An 18105-nucleotide genomic window follows, 5' to 3' on the forward strand; every position below is an offset into this window, starting at 1 on the left:
CTTATCACCACATTTTCAGGACTTTTCTTTCTACCAGACTTGAATGAGATTTTGTTTTATTGGCTTTTTTGTTTTGAGACAGAGTCTCACTCTGTCACCCAGGCTGGAGTGTAGCAGCGGCATCATGGCTCACTGTAACCTCTGCCTCCTGGGCTCAGTGATCCTCCTTCCTCAGCCTCCTGAGTAGCTGGGACTACAGGCATGTGCCACCACCATGCCCGGCTAATTTTTGTACTTTTTGCAGAGACAGGTTTTGCCATGTTGCCCAGGCTGGTCTTGAACTCCAGGAATCAAGTGATCCACCCATTTGATCAGCTCCCCAAATTGGTGGGTGCATTTAGTTTTGATAGCTCTTTAGTCTCTTTTTGTCTAGACAGCTCTCTGCCTTTTTTGTCTTTCATTTCATTGTTACTTTGTAAGAGTCCAGGCCAGTCATCTGTAGCCTGGCATATAATTTATATTTCTCTAATTGTTTGCTTTGATTGGATTCTGGTTAAACATTGTGGGCATGAATACTACCTAACTAATTTGTGTACTTTGTATGACATTAAGTGGGGAGGCACAGAATGTCACTGTGTTGCATTATTATTGATACTAAATTTGATCACTTGGTTAAAGGGCTATCCACCAGTTCTCTCCATTGTAAAGGCACTGTATCCCTTGATGCTTAAGTAACCTGGTAGTGTCAGGGGGATACTTGACACGGTGTGAACATCCTGTTCCCCAACACATTTTACCTAACAGTTTTAGTATTCCTTGATGGTCTTCACCTGAATAAGTTATTATGCTGGGGGTTGCAAAATGGTCATTTTCTAATTCTATTATGTGTTCTATATTAGCTGATAGTCTCTGTAAAGAAGAGCTTCGCAGTCTCTTTTATGTGAGGTATCATCATGATGCACAAATTCTTCATTTATTCAATGTGTTATAATGTGTTACCATCATTAAAATTTTTAAATTATGCTCAAATTTTCCTAAATGTGGCCAGTGGGAGCCCCTACAAGCTGGTTTGTGTGTTTTATTTACATCTTTCCCTCAGTCTTTGTGCACTTTCTTACTTTCTGGAACAAGAAGAAATCCAAGGATCATCTTGTACTTTCTCTGACCCAGCCGTGGCATTGGCCATTTATTTGACAGACCCTGAAGCCTTTTAATGGAAAATGGTCTTCAGAAATTAGGATCCAGCCAGGGACGGTGGCTCACACCTGTAATCCCAACACTTTGGGAGACCGAGGCGGGTGGATCACTTGAGGCCAGGAGTTTAAGACCAGCCTGGCCAACAAGGTGAGATCCCATCTCTACTGAAAATACAAAAATTAGCCGGGCGTGGTGGTGGGCACCTGTAATCCCAGCTACTCAGGAGGCTGAGGCAGGAGAATTGCTTGAACCCAGGAGGCAGAGGCAGTGAGCCGAGATTGCACCACTGCACTCCAGCCTGGGCAACAGAGACTCCAACTCAGAAAAAAAAAAAAAAGGATCTGAATGTTAGGTATACTCATTGTTACTAGGTGTCATTGTTTCTAGGTCTGGGAAACATATATGCTTCTTGTTTTGGTTTGGTTTTGGTTTTGTTGTTTGTTCCAGACAGGGTCTTGCTTTGTCACCCAGGCTGGAGTGCAGTGTAGAATCACTGCAGTCTCAACCTCCTGGGTTCAAGCGATCCTCCCACCTCAGCCTTCTGAGTAGCTGGGACCACTCCTGCAAGCCACAGCACCTGCTAATTTTTAATTTTTTTGTAGAGACAGGGTCTCACTATGTTGCCCAGGCTGGTCTTGGACTCCTGAACTCAAACCATCCTCCTGCCTTGGCCTCCCAAAGTGTTGGGATTACAGGCATGAGCCACTGCACCTGGCCTATGTTTCTTTGTTTTTGAAAATGTTGGTTTAACACTTTGTGATGAAGCAACTTGAAGGATTTGTCCTAAGCTGAGTGTATCTCAATGCTGGGCTTGAATGTCTGTCATGCGAAAAAGAGACCACCAGGCTCTGTGCTCAGGATCCAGTATTCACATATGGTGAGGTTTGTTTTTCATTACAGTGAATGTAAATCCTTATTTCAATAATCTTCTTGATAATTTTGAATTTGTTGGCTTAGTCCAAAGTAAGAATTGGTTAGATCACCATTGTTTTTCCTCCTAATATGGCTGATTAAGAGCTTGTACCAGGTACAGAGAAGCATTCTTGCATTTTCTTGTTTCCTTGTGCTGTGTTAATAGTATTATCTTCAGTCTGAGGTTTCTCTGCAGGATTTTCTTTTAAAGCCGCTTGTCTGTTTTGTGAGGACTGGTTTTGGAAAGCTGCTAATATGATCTGTGAAGCGACTCACAGGGCACACACAACCTGAGGGGCATGGCCAAATTCCATGCGAAGAAAGCGAAAGGCCCTGTCCCCGCGTGGCACTTGACCGTCTGCCATCCGACCGAGACTGGATCATGTGAGCAGCCAGTGACAAACCACATATTAAATCTTGGTAAAGCTTTATTTCTTTTTTAGATAAAGTTAGTATAAATGTTCTACCTATTTCAGTTTCGAATTGCAGTTTCTTTCTGCAGCAAATGGGGCATATTTCTCCCCTCCCACCCCGGGTGTGTGACCCCACTTGGAAAATGCCTGCTTGGGGCCCCTGCGACTGACTCCCAGCTGCTTTCCCTGCTTCCTCTCTGGCCGATGCAGCCAGTGTGGCTAGAGTGAAGAGTGACTGTAGGAATGTGATTGCCGAGGCAAGTAGGGCAGAGAATGAAGGGTCATTTGCTCCAAGTTAAAGTACACACAGGCCGGGGCCGTGGCTCACACCTGTAATCCTAGCACTTTGGGAGGCCGAAGTGGGAAGATCATGTCCAGGAGTTCGAGACCAGGCTGGGCAACATAGCGAGACCCCCCCGCCCCGCCGTCTCTACAAAAAATACAAAAATTAGCCACACCTAGTGGTGTGTGTCTGTGGTCCCAGCTACTCAGGAGACTGAGGCGGAGGATTGCTTGAGCCCAGGAGGTCAAGGCTGCAGTGAGCAGAGATTGCACCACCACACTCCAGCCTGGGCGACAGAGCAAGACCCTGTCTCAATTAAACAAACAAACAAACAGACAAAAAACCCTCAGTTTACAGTAGGGCAGGGTACAGAGAGAATAAACCCTAACTCCCCAAACCACCATTGCCCCCAGTGTCAAGATACTTGTAGATTTGGGCAAGGGATGAAGGGATGCTTTTGTTGTCAGTCAAGGTCAGAGAACTAATGTGACCCAGGCAGTGGGAGGGTGAATGTAAGGTAATAAATAAAGTGAAAAAAGTGTGTTCACAGGAGTAAGACTTCTATGCATAGCTCAGGTGTGGGGTTTCAGAAGAAATGCATCCTCAGTATGGAGGTGTGTTTGAGTTTATGCTATGGGAGAAAGCCAACGTCAATGGAGGTCTCACTGCCGCCCAAAGATCCAAGCTTGCCTCCTCTCAGGGGGTGGGGATTGTGGGGAAAGCAAGCAAGACTTGAGCTTAGGAAGCCTCTCTGCAGAGCCAGCAGTAACTGGTTTAGGGCTCAAGAAAAGACACTGATTTTCCATAGAAGCCTAAGGATGAAAAATTTGCAAGACACAGAAAAAAGGGGATAGGCTTTCAATTATTTTTGTTGGGAGGATTGGTTTGCTTTGGGTAAAAGGAGGTAGACAGTGGACAAGGAGGGACAAAACATAGGGAGAGAGGCTAGGTGTGGTGGCTCACGCCTGTAATCCCAGCACTTTGGGAGGCTGAGGTGCGGGGATCACTTGAGGTCAAGAATTCAAGACCAGCCTGGCCAACCTGGTGAAACCCAGTCTCTACTAAAAATACAAAAACTATCTGGGCATGGTAGCACATGCCTGTAATCCCAGTTATTTGGGAAGCTGAGGCAGGAGAATCGCTTTAACCTGGGAGGCGAAGGTTGCACTGAGCTGAGACCGCGCCACTGCACTTCAGCCTGGGTGACAGAACGAGACTCCATCTCAAAAAAAAAAAAAAAAAAAAGACACATCTTTCAGGGTGGACACAGAGGATTTTGCTAGTAAACAGCAGACACTTTGCTCAGGTTGGAGAGGCTTCTGACCCTTTGTACGCACTTTCCTGGGGCAACACAATTGGCCATCAGGACATTAGTCATGAGTTGTCCCCTCCCTTGAGGCGGATTCAACAAACAGGTTCTTTCCTGCTCTCCAAGCACGCCATCATACAGCATGCTGGCATGGCATTTGGACAAAGGTTTTCTACCTAACTTTGTAATTATATGGAATATCTCTGAGAAAGGTCCTCCCAGATAATGGTGTGACTTACTAGAGAACAGTAATTTATAACTGTAATTTGTTAATCCCATGAGTATCCCTAGAGGAGGAAAAATCTTGATTGTATGGAAGCTGTGTGGACTTAAGGTCTATATAAAAGAATTGACCCAAGGTTGCTCCTAGTCATCTGATGGGAACAACTCCTTCTTTGTGGACCCCTAGGTATCAAGGAATAGCTGCACACCCACAGATAGTGACTGATTTGGACAAACGGAGCTGATCACTCACTCTTCAGAGTGATAGAGACTGTCAGCTGAAAAATCACGAGAAATTCCGGCATCTCTAACCTCACTCTGAGAGTGGCAGCCCTGGAAAGGATAACTGTATTTCTTAAGAAGGGGATTTAGCCTCTGGCTGAAAAACTAAAAGCAAACTCTTTGAAGGAGAAGAGGTTGGCAAGGGATTTATACAGAAGTTGGCCAAGTATACGCACTCAACAGGTTGTAGGAGGAGCTGTGAATATTCATGAAGGGGGTCCTGATCATGCATATTGAACAAACATGCATTTATTTCTTCCTGTCTTGCCCTGCTGCCCAGGCTGGAGTGCAGTGGTGCAATCATGGCTCACTGCAGCCTCAACCTCCTAGGCTCAAGCGATCCTCTCACCTCAACCTCCCAAGTAGCTGGGATTACAGCTGCACATCATCAAGTCTGCCTAATTTTTGTATTTTTTGTAGAGACGGAGTTTTGTCACGTTGCCCTAGCTTGTCTCAAACTCCTCTCGAGCAGAGGAAAGGAAGAGAAGCAGAGATACAGATTACAATTATGCTAACAGTTGTCTGAGCATAACTGTATTAACAGTATTTCCACTACTGCATTTCAACTCATGTTACAGCAAGCATTTCAATGATATGACAATATCTTTGATCAAGGCATTCTGTAGTTCAGGAGTGAGCAGAAAGCAGTTAAAAGATCTAACAAAACTAATAAGAAGCAAAAAAGTTCAAAGAGCAAACTGTCAGGAACCTAGGAACTCAGAGAAAATGGGGATAAGTTCTGGATGAACAGAATTTACATACAGAATTCCAATCCATTTCTGAGGCAATAATTTTCTCACTGGTAGGTGACACTCCAGCCACCCACAAACCTCATGCTCCTTGTCTCAGTGGAGCTCCCCTTTGCCCCCTGACTGAGTCTGAGGGGCTTCTGCATGTTCCCTCCCATTGCTGCCTCCAGGATGCATCTTTCTGGCATCTCTAAACTCACTCTGAGAGTGGCAGCCCTGACTGCCTGGCACCTCATACACACTGCTAGCTCAGAACTCCTCAGGGTTCGGTCATAATTGTTGTGATGTTGTATCCCTGAAGGCCAGATTTTATCTTTCAACTTTCTATCCCCAGGCCTGGCCCAGAGCCTAGTATATAGGATGGGCTTAATCCATGTTTTTGAGTGAATGACCAATACATAAATCCATAATAATCAAGCACACTGTTTCAGCAAACAGCTCAACAATATAGCTATCAGAGCGACTTTTTTCTTTTCTTTTTTCTTTTTTTTTTTTTTTGAGACAGGGTCTTGCTCTGTCACGCAGGCTGGAATGCAGTGGCACAATTGCAGCTGACTGCAGCCTCACCCTCCTGGGCTCAAGTGATCCTTCCACCTCAGCCTCCCAAATAGCTGAGACCACAGGTGCATGCCACCACATCTGGCTCTTTTTTTTTTTTTGAGGTGGATTCTTGCTGTGTCACCCAGGCTGGATTGCAGTGTCATGATCTCAGCTCGCTGCAACCTCTGCCTCCTGGATTCAAGCAATTATTCTGCCTCAGCATCCCAAGTAGCTGGTACTACAGACATGCATCACCATGCCTGGCTAATTAGTGTATTTTTTTTTTTAGTAGAGACGAGGTGTCACCATATTGGCCAGGCTGGTCTTGAACTCCTGACCTTGTGATCTGGCCACCTCAGCCCAGCCACAGCTGGCTAATTTTTAAAATTACTAGTAGAGATAAGGTCTCTCTATGTTGCCCAGGCTGGTCTTGAACTCCTGGGCTCAAGTGATCTTCAGCCTCCCAAAATGCTGGGATTACAGGCATGAGCCATGGCCTAGAATAACTTTTTTCTGGTATTGTTACTTTAATCTCCATAAGAACATAACACAAGACTATTCACTACCAAATTTACACTTAAGCATTCATTTTTTTTTCTTTTGAGACGGAGTCTTGCTCTGTTGCCCAGGCTGGAGTGCAGTGGCATGATCTCGGCTCACTGCAAGCTCTGCCTCCTGGGTTCACGCCATTCTCCTGCCTCAGCCTCCTGAGTAGCTGGTGGCGCCTGCCACCACGCCCGGCTAATTTTTTGTATTTTTAGTAGAGACGGGGTTTCACCGTATTAGCCAGGATGGTCTTGATCACCTGACCTCGTGATCCACCTGCCTCAGCCTCCCAAAGTGCTGGGATTACAGGCGTGAGCCATCGCGCCCGGCCAGTATTCTTCTTTAAAGTATGGAATGTTTGTTGTTATTGTTTTGTTTTTGTTTTTGTTTTGTTTTGAGACAAAGCCTCGCTCTTTTTGCCCAGGGTAGAGTGTAATGGCGCAATCTTGGCTCACTGCAACCTCTGCCTGCCAGGTTCAAGTGATTCTCCTGACTCAGCCTCCCAAGTAGCTGAGATTGCAGGCACCCACCACCATGCCCGGCTAATTTTTGTATTTTTAGTGGAGACGGGATTTCACCATATTGGCCAGGCTGGTCTCGAACTCCTGACCTCAGGTGATCCACCTGCCTTGGCCTCCCAAAGTGCTGGGATTACAGGCTTGAGCCACCACGCCTGGACTAAAGTATGGAATGTTTTATTGGAGGCTTTTAATTATTTCATTTTAACCAGAGCACTAACTTATAAATAATCCATATAAAATCATCAGACTGTCCCACAGTACCTACTAATTCATTAAATTAACAAAAAATCTAGGTACTGAGAATACATCAGCAAACAAAATAGAGAGCCCCTATTCTCATACAACTTACATTCCAATTGGGGGAGGATTGGAGATAAGCAGTATAAAAGTAATGTCAGTTGTTTAATAAAGAAAAATAAAGCAAGGTAAAGGGGTGAAGAGTGACTGGGGGAGAGTTTGCCTAGTTAGAGTCAGGAAGGCCTCTCTAATAAGCGGACATTTGAGTCAAGGCCAGAAGGAAGTTAGGGCTGTATTCTGTGGATGACTGGGGGAGGCATCTTAGATAGAGGAACAGCAAGTACCCTGGGCCTGGGGTTTTGAATTACAGGGAAACCAGTGAGGCCAGAGCAGTGAGACGTGGAGAGAGTTGCAAAATGTGAAGTCAGAAAAATAGCAGATTCTATGGGGCCTTCTAGGACACAGTAAAGATTTTGCATTTTATTCTGGGTGAGATAGGGAGCTTTGGGAGGGTTGAAAACTGAGAAGGGACTTGGGTTTTAAATGGTCACTCTGGGCCAGGCACAGTGGCTCACGCCTGTAATCCCAGCACTTTGGGAGGTTGAGGCAGGAGGATTGCTTGAGCCCAAGAGTTCAAGACTAGCCTGGGCAACATAGTGAGACCACATTTCTACAAAAAATAAATTAAGGCCAGGCGTAGTAGTTCATGCCTGTAATGCCAGCACTTTGGGAGGCCGAGGTAGGCAGATCACTTCAGGTCAGGAGTTCGAGACCAACCTGGCCAACATGGAGAAACCAGTCTCTACTAAAAATACGAAAATTAGCAGGGCGTGGTGGATCACGCCTGTAATCGCAGCTACCTGGGAGGCTGAGACAGGAGAATCGCTTGAATGTGGGAGACAGAGGTTGCAGTGAGCTGAGATTGCACCACTGTGCTCCAGCCTGGGCAACAGAGTGAGACTCCATCTAAATACATAAATAAATAAATAAATAAATAAATAAATAAAATAAAATAAAAAAATTAGCCAGGTGCGGTGGCGCATACCTGTAGTCCCAGCTACTTGGGAAGCTGAGGTGGGAGGATTGCTTGAGCCTAGGAAGTTGAGGCTACAGTGAGCCATGATCTCATCATTGCACTCCTGTCTGGGTGACAGGGTAAGACTCTGTCTCAAAAAAAAAAATAATAAATAGATGGTTGCAATAATCCAATAATCCAAGTGAGAGTTGCTGGTGGCTTGGACCAGAGTTGTAGTGGAGGAGGTAGAAATATTTGGATTCAGGATATGTTTCAAAGGTAACACTAAAAGGGTTTGAATGTGGAGTGTGGAAGAAATTAATGCATCCAAGGATGAAGTTTCTGTGGGGAGCAATTGGAGGATGGTATTGCCACTTACTGAATTGGGGAAGAAATGGGTTTGGGAAGTTAGCAGATGCTGTGATGTCCTGTCCTGCATCCTCCTGGCCTACCTCTGAGTTTACTTGCAGCCAGGGTGGATAGTTCCCATAAATACTGATGGCTTCCACCTCAAGTTCACCCTCATTCCTCTACTTCCCTGCCTGCAAGATCTCTCCATTGCCAGGGACCTTGTTCAGCTTGGCTGCACAGCAGATCAGAAGTGCTGGGGACCAGGGCAGGTGTGGTGGCTCATGCCTGTAATCCCAGCACTTTGGGAGGCTGAGGCAGGTGGATCACCTGAGGTCGGGAGTTCGAGACAAGCCTGACCAACATGGAGAAACCCCCTCTTTACTAAAAATACAAAAAATTAGCTGGGTGTGGTGATGCATGCCTGTAATCCCAGCTACTCAGGAGGCTGAGGCAGGAGAATTGCTTGAACCCAGAAGGCAGAGGTTGCTGTGAGCTGAGATCACACCATTGCACTCCAGCCTGGATAACAAGAGTGAGACTCCATCTCAAAAAAAAAAAAAAAAAAAAGGAAGTGCTGGGGACCTAAGTCCCCCAGGGAACCATTGGCCAGTGAGGTGTAGGGTAAGGAATTATTGGGTGAGTAACCTGGTTTCTCTTTCCGTGGAGAGACTGTTCTGAGATGCCTTCTACAGGACTCTTCAGAGGGTATCCAGCAGGATTTAGCTTCAACTGCCCACAGTAATAACCTGCTCCTTAGAGCACCCTTTATTAACTCTCCTCCTTTCTCTGTCTTACTTCTATTATTTCCTCACTTGTGCTTCCTGGGATAACCTCCTGTATAATTTAGTTTCAGCTGCATAATAAGCCACCCCCAAAACGTAGTGGTTTACAATGGCCATTATTTTTGCTCATGATTCTGTGGGTCAACAATTTGGGCTGGACTCAACTGGGTGACAAATTTTCTGCTGGTCTTGCCTGGGCTTACTCAGTGGCTACAATAATATGGTGGCTTGACTGGGGCTGGAAGGTTTAAGATGCCCTCCAATGGTAGATGGTAGATGCTAGCTGTCAGCTGGCTGATTTAAAAGGCCTCAGATGGGTTGGCTCATGTAGTCCCAATACCCTTTCCTCCTCCACCAGGCTAGACTGGGATTCTTCACATGGCAGTCTTGGGCAGTGTTCCAAAGGGACAAAAGTGGAAGCTGCGAAGCTTCATGAGGTCCACAGTGCTGCTCCTACTGCATTCTTTTCATTAAAGCAGGGCTCAGGTGCTAGGCCAGATTCAAAGGGTGAAGAGACAAATTCCACTTCTTGGTGGCAGGGAAGTCAAAGTCACATTGCAAAGGAAATGTCATACAAGAAGGAAAGAATGCTAAGGCCATCTTTGCAAACAACCTACCCATCTCCCCCAACCCCCAAATTCCCTACGGATCTCCTTGTCTCAGAGTCTGCCTTTGGGGGAATCCAAACTAAGCTGGGGTGGGTAGGAATCAAACCTCTGCCATAGACATGGTAACGGAGATGCTTCCTGGAGGAACCCAAGTGGAGACTTTGAACTGGCAGTTGGATTTATGAGTCTGGAATTCAGAAGGGAGGTCTGGACTGGAGATACTCAATTTGGGAGTCATTGAAATATATGTAAACAAAGACAGTCCTAGTTTGGACAAGAGCATATAAGGAATGTGTGTAGAAAGAAGAGGTCAGAAGGCTGAGCTCCAGGCCACTGCAGTGTTGACGGGCCAGGGAGAGCAAGAGGGGCCAGCAAAGGAGGCTGAGAAGAAGCAGCAGGTAAGGACACCAGCAGTGGTGTCTGGGGGCCAAGGAGAGAGTGTTCCAAGAAGAGCACTAGGCGGGGCGCGGTGGCTCATGCCTGTAATCCCAGCACTTTGGGAGGCTGAGGCGGGTGGATCACCTGAGGTCAGGAATTTGAGACCAGCCTGGCCAACATGGCAAAACCTCGTCTCTACTAAAAATACAAAAATTAGTTGTGTGTGGTGGCAGGTGCCTGCAATCCCAGCTACTCTGGAGGCTGAGGCAGGAGAGTCGCTTGAACCTGGGAGGGGGAGGTTGCAGTGAGCCGAGATCACACCACTGCACTCCAGCCTGGTGACAGAGCGAGATTCTGTCTCAAAAAAAAAAGTCAACATTACAGTGTTTGTTTACAATTAACTAGTGATTGGGTCTTTCCGGTCTTCTCCACTCCCCACTCCCTCCCAAATCTTGCCTCGCTATTTGTGCCTCATTTTATGTTACCCAGAATGTTTTGATTCCTCCCCTTCCCCAAAGAGTAGCAATTTACCTTTTCTCCTCCAAGCCTTCCTAAACTTATTCTTGTCAGGCATTCCAGAATGTAGTAATGCTATAATTTCCTGAATACTGTATTCTATGCCTAAAAGAAAAAGAGCCAACTGAAAACTCTGGATTCAGCTCAAAATTAAAGAATTTTTCCGGCCAGGCACGGTGGCTCATGCCTGTAATCCCAGCACTTTGGGAGGCCAAGGAGGGTGGATCACAAGGCCAGGAGATCGAGACTATCCTGGCCAACATGGTGAAACCCAGTCTCTACTAAAAATACAAAAAATTAGCTAGGCATGGTGGCAGGCGCCTGTAGCCCCAGCTACTTGGGAGGCAGAAGCAGCGGAATTGCTTGAACCCAGGAGGCAGAGGTTGCAGTGAGCTGAGATCGTGCCACTGCACTCCAGACTGGGCGACAGAGCAAGACTCCATCTCAAAAAAAATAATAATAATAATCATAATCATAATCTTTCCCACTGTCTGTAAGCAGTTACTATGAAGCTTTAACTATATTTCCTGTTAATAACTGAAACCTCAAAATACTTCTTTTGAAAAGATAAGACAATTTCCTATCTCGCCCCCTCAGAGATTGGCAGACAGCAGGTGGCCATGTCACTGCCTCACGCCATCACTGAGCTCCCTGCCATCACCTCCCAAATAAATCCTTGTACCCAATCCTGGTCTCAGGGTCAGCTTTTGGGGGACCCCAAACCAGGACACTGTTCTCTGGAATACCCAAATGTCTAGCAGCACTGGGCCCACACTTTGTGTGGCAAAAAATGGAGTCTGGCTGGACACAGTGGCTCACATCTGGAATCCCAAAACTTTGGGAGGCCAAGGCAGGAGGTTTATTTGAGGCCTGGAGTTTGAGACCAGCCTGGACAACATAGTGAGACCATGTCTCTACCAAAAATACAAAAATTAGCCAGTTGTGGTGGTGTGTGCCTGTAGTCCCAGCTACTCAGGAGGCTGAGGTGGGAGGAATGCTTGAGCCCTGGAGGTGGAGGTTGCATTGAGCCATGATTCATGCCAATGCACTCCAGCCTGGGTGACAGGGCAAGACCCTGTCTCAACAACAACAACAAAAAAAATCTGGAGTCCAGAGGCAGCTAACCCTTTCAGGGTCCCAAAAGAGGCTCTGCAAAGTGGGGGAACCCCCACTTTGCAGAGCCTCTTTGGGATTGGCCCAGTAAGCATCTGAGCTTGTAATCCTGCACATGTAAGATACAGGCAAGAAAATGTTCTTTTTTACATTTTCAAGTAGTGAGAGAAGAGACATACAACAAACAGACATATTTTTACAATTTCAAAAGCATAGCACAATCTACGCAATGCTTATAATGGAAAAAACTAAATAAATACTTAAACAAAAAATTCCCTTCCTAAGTGCCTTTTATTTTGTGATTTATTCTTTTTCTAGGTTTTTTTTTTTTTTCTGCCTCTTTATTTGCTCAAGTTGGGATTTCCAGAGTTTCATTTCAAGAACTAACTTGCTTTGCTTCATTTCCGTTGTCTGGGCTTTTGTTACCTGATGAGTTTGAGTGCTTTCAGGACATCTGATGCTTCAACTTCAATTAGCAAGCCCTCCTGAAAGAAAGAACACACCTTTGTCTCTTCTAAGTTAATTCTACAACCTTGCAAAATTTGATTTCCACACAAGAATGTGAAAATCATCTTAGATAATTTAGGCAGCAATTTATCTGACAAATGTAAGCTCAATTCTTTCAAATAAAAAGATGTGGAGCCGGGCGCGGTGGCTCACGCCTGTAATCCCAGCACTTTGGGAGGCTGAGGCAGGTGGATCATGAGGTCAGGAGATCGAGACCATCCTGACTAACACGGTGAAACCCCGTCTCTACTAAAAATACAAAAAATTAGCTGGGCATGGTGGCGGGTGCCTGTAGTCCCAGCTACTCGGGAGGCTGAGGCAGGAGAATGGTGTGAACCCCGGAGGCGGAGCTTGCAGTGAGCTGAGATAGCGCCACTGCACTCCAGCCTGGGCGACAGAGCCAGACTCTGTCTCAAAAAAAAAAAAAAAAAAAAAGACGTGGAAAGCAAAATTGCTTTCATGTGAAAAAATTAGAGCTTACATGTGATTTCAACTTTTTAATATCAATTACTCATTAAATCTTTCCCTAGGTTTATCTCTAAATAAGAAAGTTTCATCTGTGTGAAAGCTAAAAACTGAGAATCAGTATTAAAATTTCACGACCATTAATGCTTTATCTGATTTTAAAGCATGATTAATTTTCCCTTCTCTAGGTGTTTAAAATGAATATCTCACAATGACAACGACAGAATAATAGGGGGCAAGGGCAATCACTGCCACATCTGAAGGCGGTTCATTGTAAAGTAATGCCACACTCTTAACCTGGGACTAAAAAATAATGTGAGTTTTTAAACAGAACTTCAACATGCATGTTTTTAAGTAGTGATGGCGCCCTCAAAAGAATGGTTCTAACCATCCTTCCAGATTGCAATTTCTTTCTTTCTTTTTTTTTTGAGACGGATCACGGATCTTGCTCTGTCGCCCAGGCTTGAGTGCAGTAGTGCAGTCTCGGCTCACTGCATCCTCCACCTCCCAGATTCAAGCGATTCTCCTGCCTCAGCCTCCTGAATAGCTGGAATTACAGGCATGTGCCACCACACCCGGCTAATTTTTGTATTTTTAGTAGTGACGGAGTTTTGCCATGTTGCCCAGACTGGTCTTGAATTCCTGAGCTCAAATGATCATCCCGCCTCGGCTTCCCAAAGTGCTGGATTTACAGGTGTTAGCCACCACATCTGGCTGAGAAGAGGTTAATTTTTAAAAAGTAACATAAGTAATTTGATAACAAGCCTAGTGAATAAGATATGTAACCAAACTAATAGTATTGGCTTAGGAAAAAAAAAACCTAGCAATAAAAGAATGAGATTGGTGTTTTTGCATTGCCCAGAACCTGCCTCTGGGTAAGTCTGTTTTGGGCACTGCAACAGATCATTGGCAGTTGCAGCTCCATGAGGCCAGGACTGAACTGGGGTCTGCACATCTGGCTCAGTAAAGCCAAACATTCACTCTGCAGTTTGCAATAGGAGGAAGAACGGTATTTATCTTTGCAGGGCACCAAGCAAGAAGAATCAGGCGCCTCATACTTAAGACCTGACCTCCCCAATGGCTTGCAAGCAAGGGTTTTTATATTTATTTAGTTTTTGAGATGGAGTCTTGGTCTGTTGCCCAGGCTGGAGTGCAGTGGCATGATCTTGGCTCACTGCAATCTCCGTCTCCCAGGTTCAAGCAATTCTCCTTCCTCAGCCTCCTGAGTAGCTGGGATTACAGGCTCCCGCCACCAAGCCCGGCTAAATTTTGTATTTTTAGTAGACACGGGGTTTTGCCATGTTGGCCAGGCTCGTCTCGAACTCCTGACCTCAGGTGATACATCCACCTTGGCAAGAGTTTTTAAAGGCAGAGGCAGAGGTTACAGGCAAAGTCATAAATCAATACATGGAGGCTATATGCTGGCTTGACCTAAAAAGGCGGGACATCTCAAAGTGGGTGGTGGGGCATGGGGCAGGTTACAGGTCAGAGATTCAAAGATTTTCTGATTTGCAATTGGTTAAGATGGCAAAGGTTTGTCTAAAAATTTGGGGTCAGGATAAAAGAACGTTATCTCTGGCTCATTGGCGTGACTTCCTCCAGGCCCCTCAGAAAGAACTTCAGAAAAAAAAAATGGCAGTCAGAGTTGAGTCCTCATTTCCCCCTAACCTGAGGTCTAGGTGCCAGTGGATTCATTTGCTGGACATCCATGTTTCTGAAAAACAACTCAGGGATCTGTTAGGAGGTTATCTTTAGTTTCTCTCGCTCCCTCCCTCCCTCCCTTCTTCCTTCCTTCCTTCTTTCTCTTTCTTTCTTTCTTTCTTTCTTTCTTTCTTTCTTTCTTTCTTTCTTTCTTTCTTTCTTTCTTCTTTCTTTCTTCTTTCTTTCTTCTTTCTTTCTTTCTTTCTTTCTTTCTTTCTTTCTTTTCCTTTCTTTCTTTCCTTCTTTCTTTCTCTCTCTCTCTCTCTCTTTCTTTCTTCTTTCTTTCAGCAGAGTCTCACTCTTTCGCCCAGGCTGGAGTGCAGTGTTGCAATGTTGGCTCACTGCAATCTCCACCTCCCAGGTTCAGACAATTCTCCTGCCTCAGCCTCCCACGTAGTTGGGATTACAGGTGCACACCAGCACGCTCGGCTAAATTTTGTATTTTTAGTAGAGACGGGGTTTCACCGTGTTGACCAGGCTGGTCTCAAACTCCTGACCTCAGGTGATCCACCCACCTCGACCTCCCAACATGCTGGTGTCAGAGGGGTGTGAAACCAGAGCAACTCCATCTTGAAAAGGAGCTGGGAGAAATTAGGCTGAGACCTACTGGGCTGTATTCCCAGACGGTTAAGGCATTCTCTAAGTCACAGGATGAGATACAAGGTCAGCACAAGATACAGGTCATAAAGACCTTGCTGATAAAACAGGTTGCAGTAAAGAAGCCGGCTAAAACTCACCAAAACCAAGATGGCCACGAGAGTAACCTCTGGCTGTCCTCACTGCTACACTCCCACCAGTGCCATGACAGTTTACAAATGCCATGGCAACGTCAGGAAGTTATCCTATATGGTCTAAAATGGGGAGGCATGAATAATCCACCCCTTGTTTAGAATATTATCAAGAAATAACCATAATAATGAGCAACCAGCAGCCGCTGGAGCTGCTCTGTCTATGGAGTAGCCGTTCTTTTATTCCTTTACTTTCCTAATAAACTTGCTTTTACTTTGCACTGTGGACTTGCCCTGAATTCTTTCTTGGGCAAGATCTAAGAACACTCTCTTGGGGTCTGGATGGGAACCCCTTTCCTGTAACATTGAGATTACAGGCATGAGCCACCACGCCCAGCCTCTTTTTATTTATTTATTTATTTTTTCGAGACAGAGTCTTTCTCTGTGCCCATGCTGGAGTACAACGGTGCGATCTCAGCTCACTGCAACTTCCACGTCCCGAGTTCACACCATTCTCCTGCCTCAGCTTCCTGAGAAGTTGGAATTACAGGCAAGTGTCACCATGCCCAGCTAATTTTTATATTTTTAGTAGAGGTGGGGTTTCACCATGTTGGCCAGGCTGATCTTGAACTCCTGACCTTGTGATCCACCTGCCTTGGCCTCCCAAAGTGCTGGGATTACAGGCGTAAGCCACTGCGCCCGGCCTTATTAATCTTATTGTGAAAAATCCTCAGTGGCCGCAGATAACATCCTTGCAATACCTTTACTCCTTCGGCTTTTTGCCAGCACCAACACTGGCCTTTGCAGTACCCCTGACTTTCTCCATTCTGTTCTTGCATTCCTTTTGTTGCTTTCTTGAGGTCTTTTTCTTCTCATACAGGCCATGTCTTGCAAGTCTATGTTTGGTATGTTTGGGTTCATTTTACTTTACATAATCCAAGGAATCATAAATCATGCCAAAGCCACCACCAGCATGAGTTCTGAATCCAAATACAAAGATGCCATCCAGTGTGGTCTTATACATTTTGGCTAGTTTTTTCTGAATTTCTGTCTTAGGCACTGTTGCCTTCCCGGGATGAAGGACATCAGTGAGCATCTGTTTCCTCTGAAGTAGTCATGAACTTTCTAATTAGGATAGTTACCGTGTCATTCATGATGGTGGCCTACCCTCAGACAGCCAGGGAGGAGAAGGGTTATCTTTAGTTTCTATAGAGAACAAAACATCCCGGAATTCGAACTTTCTTGGCTATTGTTTTAAGCTACTATTACCTTCTTGCTTATCAAGTTGCTGGTTTACTTCTCAGGGCTAACTAGGTGCCTGGAATTTCCCCTGCAATAACTAAAACTTTTCCTTTATTTCCATGCTTTGGAGAAAGTGCATGGCAGGCCCCTAAGAGGAGTCCCTGCTACCTCTTACGACCATCTTGCGAATTACTGTACCCGTAGCAACTATAGTGCCTGGTGCATAGGAGGATGACTGAATGAATACATGCAGAAATTCACAATGTGACTAATTCAAAGTAACTGACACTCAATTGAATACACACATTTGAAACAGTTTTTAAAAGAAAATAGCTTCCATAATTTGTAAATACAACAATAACAGTTTATAGGAAATGTCCCAAGCTACTTCTATTTCTTTTTGACACAATACCATCTTCTGAATATATTCCATTTTGCAAAATAAAAAAGCACTTTAGGTGATTATGTTAAATAGAGCCAAGAGCATCATCCCTGTTTTAATAGATTAGAATGTGGGGATGTGGAAGAGATGAGTAATTTTTTCAACGTTAGTATTATTAATTAGAATCTCAACTTATAATAACTAACGCCCATTTCTGCCCAAATCACTGGAGGGAGGGCGGATTACCTATGGTGCTGGAGGTGAGACCAGCTTCTCGTAGGTATGGGATGGGGAGATACTTGAGCAAGATTGGGGTGCTCCAGAGAAGGAACAAAGTGGGAGCACATCTTGGGTAGGTCTTATGTCCCCTGCAGTCACCAACTAATAAATGGAAGAATTGACACTCGCACTTAGCTCTCCTGAAGTCAAATGCAGTACTTTTGTTTTTAGGGAATGTGCTATAACAAACAGTTCATTTTAAAGAGAACTTTTAGGGATTAATAAGTTTTACCCAGAGAATAGATCAGGAATTTTATTCTAATTGAAAATTAAATCTGATTTATGTATCTCATGTGTTTTGATTCAGTGTGATACATTTTACAAATGAAGAGATGTGGGAGAATGCAAATTATAGAAGTTTGTGTTTGTTTTGTTTTTTAAAGTTGTATTACATTCCTAGAGTTCTTCTAGCAGCATTATCCAAATCCCTTATTAACATTATTCAAGCCGGGCATGGTGGCTCACGTCTGTAATCCCAGCACTTTGGGAGGCCGAGGCGGGCGGATCACCTGAGGTCAGGAGTTTGAGACCAGCCTGGCCAACATGGTGAAACCCCACCTCTACTAAAAATACAAAAATTAGCCGGGCCTGGTGGCACGTGTCTATAATCCCAGCTGCTCAGGAGGCTGAGGCAGGAGAATCGCTTGAACACAAGAGGTTGCAGTGAGCCGAGATCGTGCGATTGCACTCCAGCCTGGGTGACAAGAGCGAAACTCTATCTCAAAAAAAAAAAAACCCAAAAAACCAAAAAACATTATTCAAAAGCATCTGCAGAACTTAATCCAGTAATTCTATTTTTTTTTTTTTTTTTTTGAGACAGAGCCTCTCCCTGTTGCTCAGGCTGGACTACAGTGGCATGATTTTGGCTCACTGCAACCTCTGCCTCT

At 45.0% G+C, this 18105-nt stretch overlaps 1 pseudogene; it reads right to left on the reverse strand.

Moving 5' to 3' along the window:
* Positions 1-14183: 14183 nt before the first annotated feature.
* LOC129397204 (small ribosomal subunit protein eS24-like) lies at positions 14184-16484 on the reverse strand (annotated as a pseudogene).
* Positions 16485-18105: the final 1621 nt, after the last annotated feature.

The sequence above is a fragment of the Pan paniscus genome, chromosome 12, assembly GCF_029289425.2.
Source record: "Pan paniscus chromosome 12, NHGRI_mPanPan1-v2.0_pri, whole genome shotgun sequence".
Taxonomy (NCBI): domain Eukaryota; kingdom Metazoa; phylum Chordata; class Mammalia; order Primates; family Hominidae; genus Pan; species Pan paniscus.